The following is a 20,552-nucleotide window of genomic DNA, read 5'->3' on the forward strand; positions in this document are numbered from 1 at the left end:
ATTTGAAAGCAATAAATGATGGGAAATATTATATTTTTTTACAATAAAAAATATTATATTTGATAAATTGTTTGATAGATTTAATATATTTTTTATTTATACATCTAAATATAAATATACATTTATATAAATATATTTTTATTCGTATATTGAAATATTTTGATTAAAATATAAACATATTTTAAATACTAGTTTATACAAGAAAAATAAAATATATCAAAAATATAAATGATTCATACATTTAAATATAAATTGAATCATTTATATTTTCTATACATCTATATTTAATAAGAAAATAAAATTATTGGGGGACTGTTTTGCAAGTTTTAAAAGTTGGGGACCTAAATTCAAGTGCCTGAAAAGTTCAATGACCGTTTATATAATTTACCCTAATTTTCTAACAGTGATTTAAGTTGGGGGACCATATTGCAAACGGAATAAATGTTGGGGGACTGTATTACAAGTTTTAAAAGTTGGGGGACCTAAATGCAAGCTTAAAACATGTTCAGTGACCATTACTATACTTTACCCTAAAAGATAAATTACAGAGCATTAATGCAAACATGGAAAAGGATCATAAAAAGGGGTTATAATTCTATACATACATAAATATCTAATCTAAAATATAGGCATTAAAATGGAAAGACATATTTAACAAGAAGTTAAAAATATTTAAAATAGGAAACACATACATACTAAAGAGCTGGAATATAATCATAAACGTATAACATATACATTCAATACAATTACCACAACGAAGCTAATAATAATAAAAAAATAAAGTAAAATAAAAAATAAAAATTAAAAATGATTGAATCATAACGAATAAAAACTACAGGGGCTCTTACATAATAGATCTATCTTATTCTTACGTAATATAATCATACACGTATAACATACACATTCAATAAGTATGCCCCCAGCCCCCCTTAAATGGCGTCGTTTGACTGACCAAATATATGGTCAAATCTTAGGCCAAAACTGGCCATTCCCCATTTGCTCCATTTCCTCTATTTTAATATAAAATGAAAGCCTAAGAAACTCTCCCCCTCCCTCTAATTTTCTTCCGCCGCCAAGAGAAAAGAAAGAAAGCTCTGACCGTCGTAGATCGACGGTGAAGGTGAGTAAAGTAAACTCAAATCCCTCATCTCTCTCTCAACCTTTCTAAAGTCTTATTGTTTGAATGGTGGCTTGTTTGGGTTCGAAAATCTCTTGTTTTTCTCTTGGTTCAAATGGTTCTTATTTATTCGATTTTTCCATTGAAAAAATGATCTCTTCATTCATCACAAGTCCGATTTAAATCGGACATTTTCGGACAAAAATCATGATATCTACTCATAGGGGAATTATTTCCCTACTATTACCCTGTATTTAACGAGATTTTTGCAATTTGTTTATTGGGTTGTTGGATTTGGTTGAAATTTTGATTGACTTGATGTGTTTGGTACAATATTCGGCCGGATTTGATGACAACAATGGCTCAGGGAGCCTTCGACGGTGGCTCATGAGGCAGGGAAGCCAGAACGTTCGCACATGTGTGGCACGCTCCAGTCAGGCAGCGATCTTTACTGGGTTGCGGCGGTGGCTGTTGATCTATTAAGGTGAAAACCCTAAATTTGGACTATACTTAATTTTTAGATCTAAACAGATCTGATGACTAGGAAAAGACTGTATAGCAATCTAGGGTGAAAACCATAATTATTGACGTATCTAGGCCATTGATTTTTGCCATATTTGACGGTAAAGATCGTGCACTGCTAAGCTTGGGTTAGACGGGCTGTTGGGCTTAGGGTTTGAAGGGCTTGGATCTTTTGTAATTAATGGCATTTGGACCAATCTTATATATTTGATCTGTAAAATTCATGAAAATAATATATACTAGTATATTATACTCTATTTAATAATAATAGTGATAATAACAAGTACTAATTAATAATAGTGATTAATCACTAATAACATTAATTAATAATAATGATAATTAATAATATTATATGCAATACTTATGAAAATGGGTTTGGGATAAAATTAGGTGTCTACAGTTGCCCCTCTTTGTCCATTATTGTATGACTAGAATGGGACAAAGAACAAAGACTCTAATTTTGTCCTCCCATGAAATTAAGTTCATATCTATAAATTGAGTTTGTCGGAGGATGAAAATGTTTGTTCACGTTGAGGACGTCTTGGTCCTATCCTAGTAGTTCATTTCCTCGGGAAATATAAAAATGACACCATTCCTTCACGTTGAGGACGTCTGATCATATTTTGACAGATCAATTCGACATGGTCCTTCATGATGAGGGCGTTTAGTCGTATTTTAACGGATCAATTTGACATGGTTTTTCATGATAAGGACGTTTAGTCGTGTTTTGATGGATCATTTCAATACGGTCATTTATGATGAGGACGTTTAGTCGAGTTCAAATGATGGCATATCTGAGGCAATATTGTTTCTTCATGTAATATCCCACTTTTTGAATTAACGACTTTATTGAAAATATTTTTAAATGGAGGATTTAAGTGAGTAAATGATAAAAGATGTGTGAATGATTGGAATAGTATTTTAGACAAGATTGCAACTATAGATGAATAAAAAGGGAATTTAGTCCTTTAAAGGGGAAATAAATTTAATGATTATTTTATTTAAGTATTTAAGTAAGTAAAAGGGGAAGAATGAGGAAAAACTTTATTTCTTTCTTCTTTTTCTTTCACGTGGTCAAGCTTTTCTCCATAGCTCTGAAGGTAAGTTTAGATTAATCGGTTTTTCCTTTTGATTGTGGGTTGTTTTTAAAACCTTAAGTGATATAGAAGCTTAAGGAATGATTAATTGAGATTAAAACCAAGAAATGGTGAAAATATTAGAGATTTTAGAAAATAGGTTTTGAAATGATATGTTAGTATATTGGTGTTTATTGAGGTTTATTGGTACATTTGACTTGCCAAAGAGGTAAATGAGAGATTAGAAGTATTAGATGATATAAATAACATATTAGAAAAAGTGGTTTTATTCTTAGATTTGAATGTTCTTGAATGATTTTAGATGTTCTAAGAGGCTAAATGAATGAATGTTAGTATGGATAGTTAAGGAAGAGTTTAATAGTATGGTATGGGGTAAATATAACAAGAAGTGACAACATTGGGATAAAAATCGAGTTGAAAACTGAAAAATTCTAGGAAAGGGTATTGGTACTGCTAGGAATAGTACCGATACTATAGGCTAAAATGAGATAAAATAGATGAGTAGTCCCTATACTAATTCTATCAGTATCGATACCGATGAAGTAGTATTGACACCATGATAATGGGCATCGACACCGAGAAACATTGAATCTAATTTTGGTATCGATACCAATAGGGGTATCGGTACCATAGTAGAGTGGTATCGGTAAAATGGTAAGGGTATCGATACCATGGTAAGGGTATCGATACCAGACAACATCGAACCTATTTTTGGTATTGAAACTCGAAGGGGGTATCAGTACCATAGTATAGAAGTATCGGTACTAGAGTAGTAGTATCGATACTATTGAGCCAGAAATGTTAAAATAGGTTGATATTGGTATAGAAAGTTAATGATACGTTCTTTTGAGTATTGTTAAGTATAATGGTTAGGAAATATTCTAACATTGCGTATGATATATGTTTTTTATGGATGCTTGAGTAGATCAGAACTAAGTTCCCGAAACAAGAAAAAACTAAGGGCAAAGGCAAAGTACCAGAGTAATCAGCCTTACCTTTTGGATATATAGAAATGATAGTCAGGTGAGTGCATTTATGTTGTACATTAAGAGTTATAAAGATATTTTGTTAAAATATATATATTGCATGGATATATCAGTACTATGTGTACTATAGGCACTTTGTGTGCATATTCCTGGAATTCATCATGAGTTGATGAATCACCGTACAAACACTTAGTATGCATATTCACTGATGAATCACCGTACATGCACTTTGTCTGCATATTCACAGAATTCATTATGAGTTGATGAATCACCGTACAAGAACTTCGTGTGCATATTCACAGAATTCATCTTGAGTTGATGAATCACCGTATAGGTACTTCATGTGCATATTCACAGAATTCATCATGAGTTGATGAATCACCGTACATGCACCTTGTGTGCAAATCCACGTATTTCATCATGAGTTGATGAATTCTCGTATAGGCACTAATTATGCATTTTAATAAATGAACATGAATAGAAAGGGGGTAAAAGACCATAATAGCACCAATGGTGCAAAGTTATAAGGTTTACAATAAATTGTAAAGAGTTACTCGATATTAGAATTGTTACCTTATATTACGTTTATAAATTGATTATGATTATGTATGCCTCACTAAGTAATACTTAACATGTGTTCATTTCACGCGTAGGTTGAATACCAGCTGAGTAAGGAGATCATCAGATATCTAGTCAGAGTCGCGTAATCAGTTACAGTATGACATACCTGTATACTTTTGATATATTTTAGTTGGCATTTAATAGGTTTAGTAAAAATATTTTGTATTATCCAGGGAAGGCTAATGTTGTAGCTGATGCTCTTAACTGAAAGACTTTTATAGCTTTACGTATGTTAGATGCCCGGTTATTTTTAAAGGACAGTGGTGCTCTGGTGGTTGAATTAAAGTTAAAGCCTTTATTGTTGGAACAAAAAATGAGTTTCGAAGGAGAGATGAAAAGTGTTTAGTAAGAATAAAACAAGTGAAAAAATGTGAAATAAAAAAAACTTTGAAGTAAAGTCTCATGGATGTTTATACTATAGATACCGAATTTGTGTTACAAGTGATGAATAATTGAAAAAAGTATGATGTAGAATTGAAGAAAGATATACTTTTTAAAGCGTATTTTATCCCGTTGACTCTGTATCTAGGAGGGAACAAGGTGTATCAAGATTTAAAGAGTCGATATTGGTGGCCAGGCATGAAAGAGTTATTACAAAGTTTATTGCAAGGTGTCTAACCTGTCAATAAGTGAAACTAAACATCAAGTTCCTTCATAACTTTTGCAATTGATCTCCATTCCTCAATGAAAAAGGGAAAGAGTTACGATGTATTTCATAACGGGGCTACCATTAACACTGAATAAAAAGAATTCAATTTGGGTAATTATTGATAGGTTAACGAACGCATCACACTTTATTCCTGTTCGAACTAATTATTCAATGGATAAGTATGTTGAATTATACATCAAGGAGATAGTTCAACTACATGGAGTAACAGTTTCAATAGTATCAGATAGAGATCCAAGGTTCACTTCTAGGTTTTGAAAGTATTTATATGGAGCCTTGGGTACCCGATTGAACTTCAGTATAGCTTTTTACCCTTAAACAAATGGTCAGTCTGAGTGAACTATTCAAGTTTTAGAAGATATACTAAGGGAGTGTGTAATAGAATTCAAAGTATCTTGAAAAAAGTATTTTCCTTTGGCAGAATTTCCTTACAATAATAGTTATCAATCTAGTATCAAGATGGTGCCCTACAAATATTTATTTGGAAAAAAGTGTCGAACACCATTAAAATGGTTTGAATTGAAAGGTCAAGACTTAGTGGGGTCAGTTTTGATAAAAAAGTCAAAGAGAAAGTGAAGATTATTCAGGATAATCTTAAGATAGCCGCTGATAGACAGAAGTCTTACTCACAATTGAAGAGAAAGGAAATTGAATACCAAGTAGGTGATAAAGTATTTCTTAAATTATCGCCCTGGAAGAAGATTCCACAATTCATTGGGCCTTACAAGATCTTAAAAAGTGTTGGACCAGTAGCATAACAATTAGCATTGCCACCAGAAATGGATAAGATCCATAATTTTTTCATGTATCGATGCTAAGAAGATATTGATCAGATCATTCTCACATCATAACACCGAAAGAGATAGAAGTCCAATATGATATGACCTATGAGGAAGAGCTAGTGCAGATTTTAGTACATGAAGTTAAACAACTAAGGAACAAGACATTCTGTTAGTTAAAGTTCTTTGTATAAATCACAAGGTGGAAGAGGCGAAATAGAAGCGTGAAGAGGATATGAGAAGACAATTTCCTCATCTCTTTCTACTTTGAAAATTCAAGGAAGAATTTTCTTAAAGGGGAGAATTGTAATACCCCAAACATCGAGTCAGCGACTAAAGTGTACAGATTTAAAATTTAGTGGTTTAATTTTGATAAATTGAAATGTTCAAGGATTTATTTGGAAAGTTTTATTTAGGACTTATTATCGAAGATTGAAGGAAGGAAGGGCAAAGTGGTCTTTTGGCATGAAATGAGTTAAAAAATAATTTTAAAGTTAATATAACATGTGGGAAATAGAGGAAAAGGAAAAGAAAATCCTATAAGCATTTGTTCATCTTCTTTTCTTCATTCCACCATGGACCTCTGTTGCCAAGGTGAGCCATTTTTAAAGTTGGTTGTTTCTTGAATTTTTTGTTTGATTTTGAGTCCTTGGGTAGTATATAAGTTTAAGAAAGCTTAAAGATCATTAGAAGCTATGGGATTGATGAATTAATAGTGAAATTGGTAAAATGGGTTTTTAAGGAGTTGATAATTGAGTAGTTTATGGATTTTAAAGGTATAACTGACTTGTCAAAGGTTTGAATAGGGTATTTGAAGTATTAGAAAGGATTGAAAACATGTTTGATGATTTTTAGTTTTAAGTGTTCTAATAAAAATTTTGGATGTTAAATGGGATTTAATGGATATAAGTTAGTTGTGATAAGTGTTTGTAAGTTTAAGTCTTTGATTGGAGTTAAAAGTATGATATTTAAGTGAGCTTAGGGTAAAATTTGAAGGGAAATGAGTGAATTATGGGCAAGGGTATCGGTACTGGAAGAATAATATCGATATTGTATGAATCGAATGAACATAATCGATACTGAAAGGGTAGTATCGATGCTGGGGTATCGATACCAATATTATGGTATCGATACCAATATTATGGTATCGATACCAATATTATGGAAGTATCGGTATTGGTATAGAGTACCGATGTTGTTCAGCCTGAAATTGTAAATTAGGGGTTTTATTTAGTTAATGTAAATGTTGATGGATTAACAACTATGTGAGATCCGATAGTCATTTTGGTTATGCTCATATGTAGACTTCTATCAATTAGAAGTACTGAACGAATTGAAGTAGTAAAGAGATTAAGCGAAAGTGAAAAGGATTTTACTTAGGAATTCAGTGAGGTAAAGGTGAGTGCAACTTATTTAGTTTATATTCTATATGAGGAAGGCTTGCAATGATCCAACCTCAAAGGTTTTCGATCAAAAACTGTTTGAATTATTTTATGTAAATTTTATTGTTTTACTTAAATTGTATTTCATAAGCATAGTTTTGATTTCAGTACTATGAGTATATGTGTTTTATGTGAATGAATCATCATTTGATGAATACTATGTGAATACTTATATGGCTAAATCCCAAAGTATGTGCTATGAGAATTAAAGGTATAATTGACATGCCAAGAGTTGAGGGTTCTACGTGGTTCTTCAGAATAATTCTATGTGGTCATTAGAGACAATTCTATGTGGTCCTTCGGGACAATTCTACGCGGTCATTCGGGACAAATCTATGTAGCACTTTAATGCATATTCTAGGTGGCACTTCGGTGCAAATTCTACACGACAGTTTTGATTGCAATTACAATGTACAACCTCAAAGTACTCACATACCTTTAGTTCTTAGTGATATGCATTGGGCTAATTATACAAATTTGATATGGATTGGAAGTTCATAACAATATATTTTATTTATATTAAATGTATTATGTTTTCGTATTCAATGTTTTCTCCAAAATGTTTAATCGAGTGTTTTATTATTTTGTTATGCTAATTTATGCCTCACTAAGTCAAAGACTTAGCGTGTGAGTGTTTTCACATGTAGGTTCAAAGAAGACAGAAGAGTAAAGCTATGTCGGGATAACATATCTCTAGAGAAGATCAAATCAGATCGATTTGAAAAGTAGGTGGTTTTGTTATTTTGACATTTTGTTGGCATGTACTGCAAAGGTTTAAATCACAAATGCTCTTATCTATTTTGTAACTATACTATTTAAAGTTTATGTAAATATATTAAGTATTTATTTTCATCGTGAAATATTAATTTTTTGATATTAAATTTTGTATGAGGGTTTCAACACTAAAATAAAAGTAAAAGTTTAAATTTTAAACATATTTTAAAAGAGTAAAAACGTTAAAAAGTCAATGTGACACCTCTGATTCGTATTCGGGTCGGGTACGGGTTGGGGTGTTATAAATATTCCCAAAATGCTACAAGACCACGAGTTACACGAGATCACTTAAATACAATTCGCGATGATCTCAACCTTGGAATCGTGGCTCTGGAAATACAAGCACCCCACTTTGAACTCAAACCAATGATGTTCAACATGCTCAATTCTATCGGTCAGTTTGGTGGCTTGCCTAATATGCCCACTTTGAAGTGTGTGACTCATTTAGGCAACCAAGTGTACATGAGGTCGTAGTGAAACTAAAATTATTCCCTACTCTTTACGCGACTGAGCAAGAGCTTGGTTAAGTGGAGTCTCATCCAACTCAATGGAATCTTAGGCAGACTTATGCAAAAATTTTATACTTCTATTTAACTGCTCAATATGTACACCCAACTTTGCAATGACATTTCATGTTTTCACCAAGGCAATAATGAATCTATGTATGAGTGTTGGGACAAATATAAAAGTTTGCTTTGCAAATGCACTAAGCATGGATTCCACGACTCGACTCAAGTAGTCATGTTCAGTGAATGGCACGTTACTTGATAAATCACCCAAGGAAGCCTTTGATATCCTTGATTCGATAGCCAACAACGACTATCAATTTCTGTCTGTAAGGCTTGGAACTAGCAGGAAAATATATTGGGAGTAGAACTTGATGGTAAGTTTCTACCCAATTTTCTGCCATAACTAACATGCTGGAAAATTTACAGTGTTCTAGTGAGGTGAAAGAAGTCAAGGAGACTAGCTTTACCATGATAACCATCATGAGAGTGAATGCCCAAAAATAAAGAGTCCATCAATTTTGTGGGTAATTTTAATAGAAGAAAAAATAACCCCTACTCTAATACATACAATCCCGGATGGCGATAATATCCTATCTTTTCCTGGGGTAATCAAGGGAACAACAACAACAACAACTACGCATGCAAATTTAATAGGCCACAATAAAATGTTTCTGAACATTCAAGTTTGCAGCATCAAAAGATGCCTTGGCAAAATAATAACAATAGAGGTAATTCATCTTGTTCAAATTCTAACTCCCTAGATGTATCATTGCATGAATTTATGACCTCGAAAAAAGATTTCATGGCTTCAAAAAATACTATGATACACGAGCACTCATCGACAATCAATAATCAAAGAGCTTTGTTACAAATCCAAAAGCTCCATTACAAAGTAATAGTTCATCATTGAGAGCGTTAGAGAATCAAGTGGACTAAATTACCACATCAATACATTCTTTCTCACAAGGAATTCTTCCTAGTGATACTGAGGTCACTAAGCCTCATGCAAAGGAGTAGTGTGAAACCGATGACAATGCACCTATTATTCTTGGGCATCCCATCTTATCCACCGGGTGCATCTTAATAGATTGCGAGAAGGGAAAGTTTACAACGAGGGTGGCTGATCAAAGTGTCACTATCAATATCTTCAACACTCTTAAATATGTTGATGATTCATAAGAATGCCATTGTATTGGAGACATGGAGCTACTTGAAGAAGACAAGACGAAAATTTTTGGGCCAAAGCAAAATTTTACACCTAGAGAATAGATACTCTATACAAAGTTAATATTGCTAAGATGTCGGATTATAAATTTTTTTACCCCGAAGATATTTTACAGCAAGAGAGAAACAATAATTTTAGCCAGACAATTTGTTTTCAGAATTAGGAAGGCAAAAATATTTGACCAGGCAAAATTGTTCCGATTGAGCCAAACATAGGATTTACCCAAGATAGAACAAATGAAGAGTGCGAGGATTATTCACTGAAGGTGGAAAAGTCTAGCTTACTTCAAGCTAGACCTGATAAGAGATTTGAATCCTTTGACTTCAATGAATTTGTTGCTTAAAAACCTTCATTACAACATGCACCTATCTTAGAACTTAAACATTTTCCATTACATTTGAAATATTCTGATCTAGGTAGTGACATACTTTACCGGTTATAATTAATGTTAGTCTAACCCCCAAACAAGAGGGTAGTATGTTAAATGTTTTGTCACAACACAAAAAAACTCTTGGGTGGACTCTGGCAGACTTGAAGGGAATCAACTCTACAATATGCATGCACAAGATCCAACTAGATGAGTGTCATAGTAATTTTGTTGAACCCGAAACGAGACTTAATCCAATAATGAAAAAAGTGATGATGAAGAAAATCATCAAATGGTTTGATGTTGGGGGTGATCTATCCCATATTCGATAGCTCTTGGGTCTGTCCGGTTCTATGTGTGTCGAAGAATAGTGGTGGGACCATGATAAAGAATGAGAATTATGAGCTTTTAACTACACGAACTATCACAAGATGGCATATTTGTATGGATTATAGGAAGATTAACAAGGCGACAAAGAAAGATAATTTCCCCATTCCTTTCATCGATCGAATGCTTGATCAGATTGCCATAGCGCCTGAATATCATGAGAAGATCACCTTTAGCTACTCGTATAGCACATATGCCTTTAGGAGGATGTCGTTCAGACTATGTAACACCCTGAAAACTTTTCAGAGATGCATGGTGGCCATTTTCTTAGACATGGTGGATGACTTCTTGGAAATATTTATGGATGATTTTTCCATCTCAAGTAATGACTTTGACCAATACCTCGAATATTTATCTAAAGTGTTGAAGCAATGTGAGGAGTGTAACCTTGTCCTAAACTGGGAAAAATGTCACATTATGGTAACAGAAGGAATTGTGCTGCGACACAAAATTTCTCACCAAGGCATCGAGGTTGACAAAGCCAAGGTGGAAGTAATTGAGAATCTTCCTCCACCTACCACTGTGAAGGGCATCATAAGTTTCCTAGGCCATGCATGATTCTACAGCCATTTCATAAAGGATTTTTCAAGATTTCAAAGCCTTTGTGTCTGTTGCTTTAACAAAATCAATCGTTCATATTCAATGATGAATGATTCAATGCATTCACTGATCTTAATTAAAAACATGCCTCAACACCAATTGTTGTTCCACCTAACTGGGATATCCCTTTCGAGTTGATTGTGACGCTAGTGACTACACTGTAGGGGCAGCGCTAGGGAAAAGAAAAGGTAAAATCTTCCATGTCATTTACTACGCTAGTCGTACCCTTAGTGGTGCACAACTTAATTATACCACCACTGAAAAAGAATTACTTGTTGTAACATTGAAATTTGATAAGTTTAGGGCATACCTTATAGGAACTAAAGTGAATGTACATACTGATCACTCTGCCATTAAGTACCTCGTTTATAGAAATGATGCCAAACCTAGGCTTGTTATATGGATACTCTTGCTGCAAGAATTTGATTTAGAGGTAAAAGATAGGAAGGGTACTGAAAACCAAGTAGTATATCACTTGTATAGGATAGAGAATAAAAAAATACTTTCCATGACATGAAAGATATTTAGGAGGATTTTCCAGACAAGAAAATTTTATTTTCCATGACAGTGTCGTGGTACGCTGACATAGATAACTTTATTGTTAATGGTATTATGCATCCAGATTTATCTAGCCAGGGCTGGAAAAAGTTCAGACATGATGTACGCCACTATTTTTGGGATGAACCATTCTTATTTAAACAATGTGGTTGTAAAATAATCTAGAAATGTGTCCTTGAGGAAGAACACAAGGAGATCCTATTTCATTGCGATACATCCCCATGTGGAGGGAACTTTGGTGGGATGAGGACAACTGCAAAGGTCCTCTAATTTGGCTTCTACTGGCCCACCCTATTCAAGGATACGCACGACTTCTATAAGTCATATGACATTTTCCAATACAGTGAGAATATATCGAAGAGAAATGAGATGCCATGATAGAATATTTTGGAGGTTGAACTTTTTCATGTATGGAGAATCGATTTAATGGGACCCCTCCCCACAGTCCTTTGGTGATAAATATATACTTTTGGTCGAGGCTATACCTCAAAATATATACTTTTGGAATATGTAACCAAATGGGTCGAGGCTATGGCAATACCTCGAAATGACTCCGAGATCATGTTGAAGTTCTTGTACAAAAATATAGTCACGCTTTTTGGAGCACCACGAGAAATTATCAACGATAAAGGTACTCACTTTGATAATAAATTAATTGTCAAGGCACTATGGGATTTTTCGCCAAAGCTTGATGAGACACTATGGGATTATCGCACGGAATTTAAAATGTCGCTCGAGATGTCTCCATTCAAGTTAGTATATAGAAAGGAATGTCATTTTCTTATAGAACTAGAACACAAGGCATACTGGGCCATCAAGAAACTTAATATGGATACGCAACTTGTTGGATAAAGGCAAATATTGTAGCCAAATGAGATGGATGAATTTAGAATGCAAATGTGTGAGAATGTTTGTCTTTACAAAGAAAAGATGAAGAAGTGGCAGGATAAAAAAAATTGCCTAGGCCATTTTTTTCAGGCCAACAAGTATTTCTCTATAATTTAAGGCTCAAGTTGTTCATAGGTAAGCTGATGTCCAGGTGGTCAGGGCCTTTCGTAGTACATCAAGTGCAAAGCCAGGACGCAATTGAAATCACAAACTTGGATGATGAGTCTACTTTTAAGGTGAATGTTCAAAGAATACAAGGGAGCACTGATCCTACGTGATAAAGTGGTGTCACTACTCCACAATGTCCAAGAGTTTGCTCATCTTCCCTGAACAAATTTTGTTGCCTAGGAAACATAATTTGCATTTTATACATAAATAATTATTCTTTACTTTATTTTGCATGAGTTCTTTATTATTATTTTATTCTAAAATATTGTCTTTTAGTGATCATTTGATATGTGACAGCTTAAGGTTGAATCCCATACATGGAAGAAAGCAAACCTTAATAAAAAATTGGGTGACACTTTTGAGAGGGAAATTTTTCTCTCTCATTATTTTGTTCATTTTATCCTATAAAAAATCTTTTGCATTAATAGCCATATCTTCTTTTGTTTTTCTTTTTACCTATTTACCCCCAATAAACCACCCACTACGCACCTTTTTTCTCCAAACCGCCTATTTACTCCTCCCTCTCTCATCATCATCTTTCATTCACTTTTCATCTTCATCTTTTGTTTTTTTCCTCTTTCACCAAAGCCCTCCATAGCTACCGTCCAAAATCTTTGCTCTCTCCACAAACTCTGTTATCAAGAAACCATGGTGTGCTTTAAGTCAAAATCTTGGTGCTTCCAATTTGTCTGCCTTGGCTACATGTTTTCAGCACTTCCAACTTACTTCCGCTGAGACAAAATATAAGGCGCTGCAAATATGCCAAGTATACCTGGAGGATGATTTTGTGTTCCCTGAGGAAGACGAAGAACTGTTCAGGCCAGAGGTGATGAACATTTTCTAGAAACACAACTTGGAAAAGTTTACCAGACACCCAAACGTGGTGGCGCCATCGATGCTGCGAGAGTTTTATGCGCATCTAGGAGACCCTTCCCAACACTCTGTCTATGTTTGAGGGAAGTCCATCTGGTTCAAGCCCTCTTCCATCAATGTTATTTTAAGCTCAACAAAGTTAAAAATGAACATAAGAAGTTTCTTTTCGCGCTAGATTCAGAAACCTACGATGGTGTGTTGGAGGACCTGTATTTTGGTTGGGTAAAGGTTGAGGGGAACACTCCCAATCGAAAACTTATGGATTGCCACACCCTTAAATCGGTCACAAAATTATGGAACCACTTTTTGAAGTGCAAACTAATGCCTACCTCGCATAACACCAGAGTGCTTCTATGACGATTATTGTTGCTTCATTCCATTATCTACGGGTGCTCAATTGATGAGGTCAAAATTATCTTTGAGCATATCCACGAGTATGCAAAGCTGGGTAGAGGTAACTTACTTTTTTTCCCAATTTAATCACCACTTTATGCAAGAAGAAAAATGTCCTGGAGGAACCCTTAGAGGAGTTTATAAAATCAAAGGAGGGCATCACCAAGAAGAAGGTACTAGAGCTAATGATTTTTTACAATAATACTCTGGGTGAGGGATTAAAACAAGGTGCCAAATATGTGGCCACAACGAGAATGGCGGATGTGGTCACAAACACTCGAGAAAGAAATGAATGCCTAGAACAATTGGAAGGTCAAATGTAGATCTTCTTCAATTATATATAGGCTAGAGATACAAAACTGAACTCTTTCTTCAAGGACCTACTACACGTTACCACTGAAGACCTATCGCCTTTTTTAGAGGAATTATTGCGTAAATCAATACACACAAGTGATAATACATTTTTTTCCTCAGAACCACACGTTCAACCCGATTCCCCGTTGACGTCACCCGATCACCATGCATGCCTCTCCAATCCATTAAGAATGCCAGGGCCAGACGGATTAGTAAATCAGCACGTCCTTTCCCTCTTCTAAGTACAATCATGAAATCCTGCCTGAATTTTTTTACACAGAAGACTTTGTCCTGACCATTGGTATTGTTGAACCAGTTGAAGAGCATCCCTCTATTGATCAAGCCCATGACTATCCACTAGATCTAAACACTAAACTAGTTATCGACCCTGCAGCTAGTCAACCCAGAAACACCCAAGCTAAAACCTCCCCGACCGTGGAGATGCCCCCGCTAGACAGTCCTCCTAGGACATGGCGTTACCTTAAGTGTTCGACAGATTGTATTTCTATGCCATCTCCATCATCGCTTTCTTCAGAAGAAATTGGATCTTACAGCCCCCTCTTCTCAAGCGACACAATACCCGCGCGTTTAGCAAAACTACTCCACCATAGTAAGGTTCCATTTTACATTTGCATCACATTTTAGAGTAATTACTTTACCTTTTCCTGTATTGAGGATGATGAATCCCTTGAGTTTGGAGGAGGTGTTGTGATTCACACATAGTTGTTTTCATTGATAATGATTGGTAGGAATAAGTTTGTATTGCCTAGGCTATAATTATTTTTTTATGATTGTTGAAGGATAGAGCCGACCCTAGGACTTCTTTTTTTGTGATCATGTTAACACGATTGTATGTTTTCTGTACTTAAGGTGCTTAGACAATTTTTAGGAAAAATCTTTTTGCGCGTCGTGACATTAAATGATTAAAAAGATTAAATTGAACTCCTTAATGTTTTGAATTGTGTTGAATTATGAATAAATGCCTCGACATAAGAGCAGAGGGACACTCCTCTATGCGACGACATGACCTGAAAACTCCCTTAAATAAATGGTTTCCTCGACACATGAGTGAATGAAAACAACCACTGAATGACTCTACCTAACTAGATCGGGGGTGGAAGGTATGCTCCCTTTCACCTAGAGTATGGGATGGTAGGTGTGATGGGCTGACTCCAATCAAAGCAGTGAAAAAATAATATTTGAAGTTACATGTTGAATATATATGAGTGAAAATGTGCTTAATGAATAATTTGATGCCTTGGTAAACTAGAAGAACTTAGGAGTTTTCTAATTTCGTTAAGCATATACTAGATACAATCGCGCGCGCACACTGCCAAAGGGTCCTGACCTAAGGTAGGGTACTTGACTTCTTCCTCAGTCTAGCATGTTGAGGAAAAACTTATTGCTGATGGCTGTAATTTTAAACCACTTGATTGTCCTAATTTATACTTTTCTGTGGCACTTCATATTTTTCTACTAGTTATTATCCATTGCTTGAGAACAAGCAATAACTTCAGTTTGGGGGTGTGATAACTCTGTAAAAGACTGTGTTTTGTGTCTTTTACTAAGTTATTGAATGTATAAAGCTATTGCTTTAGCATTTTAGCTGCATTTAGAATGTATGTGCATGTGGTGGATACGTTTTGCCAAGACAAAGTTTATTTGAGTAATATGTTGTTGTTGAGGGGAAATGTTGTTTGTTGGCTGTAATGATGCAGTAAATGAATAAGGAAGAATTTATTTGTCGAGACAACTTGAATTTATAGAGATAAGGAACAAAAGAAGATGATAGTGAGGAATAAATTTTCTTGTCAAGGCAAGTTTTATCTTGCATGTCACTTGGCCAGCTGTCCAATCGACCTCACGTTCAATCATACCCTCATCAAGGAATTTGAGACCATTGTCGACTATTGTTTCATTAATGAAAGGGGTATAACATCAAGGGTATTTAGGGAATTTCCAAGGGCACTAAACCCTATAAATTACTACTATAAATGTCCTATCATAACTCTTCTAAAGGAGGGAGAATCAAAGAGAGAATAATATACCCTAGGCTTGGAGTAAGCAATTGCAACACTTCAGTTTTCTATTCTCCCCCACTCGATCGTTCTTGGTACCCTCCATAGTCGGGCTTCATTAGAGCGACGGCTACACCCTCAAGAGAGGCTGGTCGCTAGAGCAATCATGGTGGTGGTCCAAATTTCATGGCAGAGCTCTGTTTTGAGAGTTTCTATTCATTTGTACTTTATTTCCATATCATTTAAGGGGCTTGTACTTAAATATTGATTTTGGGGAGATATTTACTACACCAAAAACTATTTTAGTTGGTTTTGATGATGATTTGTTGATACTTTATTTGATTGATAATGAATGATGTCGTTTGTTTTATGCTAAGTGTTGATTTGTTCATTGTTTTAATATTTTGCCTTTACATTGTAAGATCTTTTGAAAGATTGTTTGGTGCCTCGGAAAAACATACCTAGTCTTTGTAAGAGCTTTTGATAGATTGACTGGTGCCTCAACAAAACATACCTAGTCTTTGTAAGTGTTTTTGAGAGATTGCCATTTTCCTAGAAGTTGATATCTAATATCAAGAGAGTTAGGTTAGATCTATGTGAACAAGGTAACTAATCTGAGATGCGAAGATTCTAATCGGCCTTAGAGATAAGTAGAGGGTTTTATTCGACTAAGAAGGGTGAATGCTTGAGTATGATAGGCTAAAGGTTACAGTTTACACTGAGGAGTATTACCACAACAACAGTTTGACAAACCAAGGGTTGTAGTTCACACTAAGTAGTATTGCCTTAGAAAAAGTTATAGGAACACTCTAGTAAATCCTGTCGTACAACATAGGCATGGTACAACATAGGCATGGTAAACGTAATCATCCTAGACATGGAATAATTTCTCGCCATAGCAAATCCAACCCAAGTTCTTTGTTAGAAGTTTGAATGTGTGAGGTTTTACAGATTTTTATTAATCTCAATGTTTTTATTTTCTTTGACAAATTTTATTTGTTACTTTTACATATCTTTATTGCCTTGACCAAACTTTTCTACTCACTTTACTTTGTAACTTTTTTGCCTCAACAATACTTTTCATTTTGTTTACATCATTGGTTACTTCTTGCTTTTCTTTTTAGATAAAAATATTAGGACTAACTAGTAACACGTTCTAGCTGTAGCAAACATAAAAAATTCCCACCAATCTCTATGGAGACGATAACTCACTTACTACTATATTACTTGCATCGATTGTGTATACTTGCACAGATTTGCTACCATAATATACAGATTTTCACGTAATCAAAAAGTATAAGGGTTAATTTCGAGTATTACTTTAAATTTCATCTAAAAACTACAAGGAGATCCTTCGTAGTCCACTTGTTCAGTTCTTTTTCAGGGAAGCATGGTCAGATTTTAGTGCGAATTTTCCAATATTAGCATCTTCATGCATCATGGTAATGTCTAGCTCTCGATCCTTCAACTTTTTTTTTGCAACAGTTGCTTCCACCAAATGTGGTTCAATGTTAACTTTTCTAAACTGGAAAGTGTTTGTTATATTCCCCAAATGACTTACCTCTTTCTCTTCTTATTGCTTGTTTAGCTCTTTCTTCCCTGGTTGGACATTGGGCCCGAATTTGGATCCAAAATGATTTTATTTAAGGATGATAGTCTTAGCTAGGTTTTGAGGAACAATTGTTGTAGTCATTGGTGGATTAGACTCTTTGAAATGTCTAATGCCCCACTTGTCATTAGAAAATCTGATATAGACGTCTGAGATGCTTTGAGGCTTGCATATGACCAATTCGTTCCCAATCCTATTGGCCAATCTCAGATTACATCCACTAAAACCTTCTTGCTAGATTTCCTTTCGCCTTCTCTTATGCTATGTAGCCTTTCTAAGACTTGATTGCATTAATATATGTCGGGAAATAAATGTTTGGGTATTGATATCTGACCATTTTTCTACCGTGGATCTCTTAATTTCTCACTCGAGAGAATCTTTAAATTCTCCTTAAAAGTTTGAAATTCCCAACCCTAACTAGTCGACCTTTCATCTCCTCGTACGCTCTGGCCGCCGTCTGTGATGCTCTGGCCGTCGTCTAATACGAACCGGCCCAGTGCCTCACGTAACTAAAGATCTAACCCTCTGTTTTCTTTTATTTCTTTACATGGAATGCCATCATAGTATTTTTTTAGAATCTATAAAATAATAAAATATATCTTTTGAGAACTTTCAACTTTCTTTGCTTTTATTGTTTTTTCAAAAAGTGGAAATCATTTTTACATGTTTTGTTTGGGGTATTATAAGCCCCGATTTTATAGATTTTTTTATTTTTATATGAAATCATTACAAATGAAATAATTTGTCTATGCGGATTTAGTTTGTGGTTGATTGTTGATTTGTTTTGGGATTTCTAACAATACAGAACTTCAGATTAATGGCAGTGGCGGTGGTCAGGGAGTGGGTGAAACGGGCAGTAATAGTTTCTTGATCTGGACCGTTGGATGGGTCTAGATCTGATAACTGAGATGAGTGGTGGCAAGATCTGTCTTTTATGGTAAAGAAAACCCGAATTTGGGTTATATATGGATCGTTGGATCGACAAGTCAATCCAACAACTGGAGTTGGTGATGGCTGTAGAGATATGGCAAAACCCTAAGCTAGTTTGGGCTTTAGAATTAGCCCTACTCCACTTGGGCCTTAGGTCTTGGACTAGAACTTGTATTTTGGACTCTGGGTTTGGGTTATGTAATTGGGGCCCAATTTTGGGATATTGTATTTGGCATACAGAAAATAAAAAGTATTAATTAATAATAATAATATAGAATGTCGGGATAAAAACCGTTATGGATAGCTACCCCTCTTTATACATTCTTGTGTCAACAAGAATAGGGAAAAGACAAATAGATAAAGAGTTTTCGTCCGATCAACTTCATGCTTTGGATTATGATGAGGGATTTGTTCTGCTTTTATTTGGGGAAAATCAAATCTGGGGATGTTGATTCATTCCACTGTCACTCATGGAAGATTGAATCGAGGCAAACTTGTTCCACTGTTACTCAGGTAATATCAAATCTTGAAAGAGAGAGATTTGTTATGCTTTTTCTCGAGGGAAAATCAGATATGGGGATTTTGATTCATTCCACTATCACTCAGGGAAGATTGAATTGAGGTAGACTTGTTCCACTGTTACTCAGGGATTATCAAATATTGAATGAGAAGAATTGTTATAATTCTTCTTGAGGAAAATCAAATATGGGGATATTGATTAATTATGTTGTTACTGAGGGAAGATTGAATCGAGTTTGATTCACTTTTTTTGGTCTTCAAGAATATCAAATATGAAAATTAAACATTAACCTTTGTTAGTATGTGTTTGAGGATTCGAAAACATCATACCTGAAAGTCTTGGGAGGATAATCTTTGGAAAGTGATTTCTCCTTTGGGAGTCTGTCTTGCCATCACCAAACATGGAAATCTGAATTGGTTACTTTTATGTTGGGTCCTTACTTCTCCATCCTTTCCTTTTGGAGAACTTGTAAGTACTCAATTGCATATATCATTATCATGCATTTTATATCATGATCCTATTTATACCTAAAATGTGTGTAATGGTGTCGTTCTTTTTAGGATATTTTCTTTTCAAATGAGAACTCTCTTTTATCGATGGCCTTGTAATTTAGTCGAATTTGGGGCGCCAAAAATCAACAGCAATTCCCCTGACTAACAACTCTGGTCGTACACTCTTTTGTTGAACGTGACTCTATTCTCTTTACTCTTGAACCCATGCGCTACTCACGACCATCTACTTGATCAATGATAAAACCTCTTGGATTATCCTATTTTTTTTGAGCTTTTACGTGTATCCAAACATCCTATAAGCCTGATGCTAAAGCCATTTTCAGCTTCGAAAAACCTGTACTTTTCCAAAACTTTTTTGTACAATAATACATGACGATCACATGTTTCTTGAGTTAATCTGCATGTTTTTATTTTCAATTAGGATGCTTGCAACATGGTTTTAACAAGAAAAATACCTATTTTTTATTTATAAATAAAGTGTTTTTTGGTAAATACATGGCAAACTGTTAACTGAAATAATTAAAAGAAAACACAGTGGACGTCCTCAGATAACAATTGTAAATGGATGAGTCAAAGGGATCTTCAGGATTGTGACCATGCACAAGGGTGTGAAGTTCCCCCTTTACTACCAAATTC

General features: G+C 34.8%; 1 long non-coding RNA gene across 3 annotated transcripts; it reads left to right on the top strand.

Annotated features, from left to right (window-relative positions):
* The first annotated feature begins 966 nt into the window (after positions 1-966).
* LOC120195727 lies at positions 967-8,005 on the top strand. 3 transcript variants are annotated; one of them, XR_005523105.1, is made up of 4 exons: positions 967-1,120; positions 1,485-1,601; positions 4,376-4,438; positions 7,879-8,005. It is a non-coding gene; the product is annotated as an uncharacterized LOC120195727 (long non-coding RNA). The 3 variants fall into 3 exon arrangements; XR_005523104.1 differs by lacking the exon at positions 4,376-4,438 and having other exon boundaries at positions 972-1,120; XR_005523103.1 differs by lacking the exon at positions 7,879-8,005 and having other exon boundaries at positions 972-1,120; positions 4,376-4,573.
* The last annotated feature ends 12,547 nt before the right edge of the window (positions 8,006-20,552 follow it).

The sequence above is a fragment of the Hibiscus syriacus genome, unplaced genomic scaffold (assembly GCF_006381635.1).
Source record: "Hibiscus syriacus cultivar Baekdansim isolate YM2019G1 unplaced genomic scaffold, ASM638163v2 tig00117017_pilon, whole genome shotgun sequence".
Lineage (NCBI taxonomy): Eukaryota > Viridiplantae > Streptophyta > Magnoliopsida > Malvales > Malvaceae > Hibiscus > Hibiscus syriacus.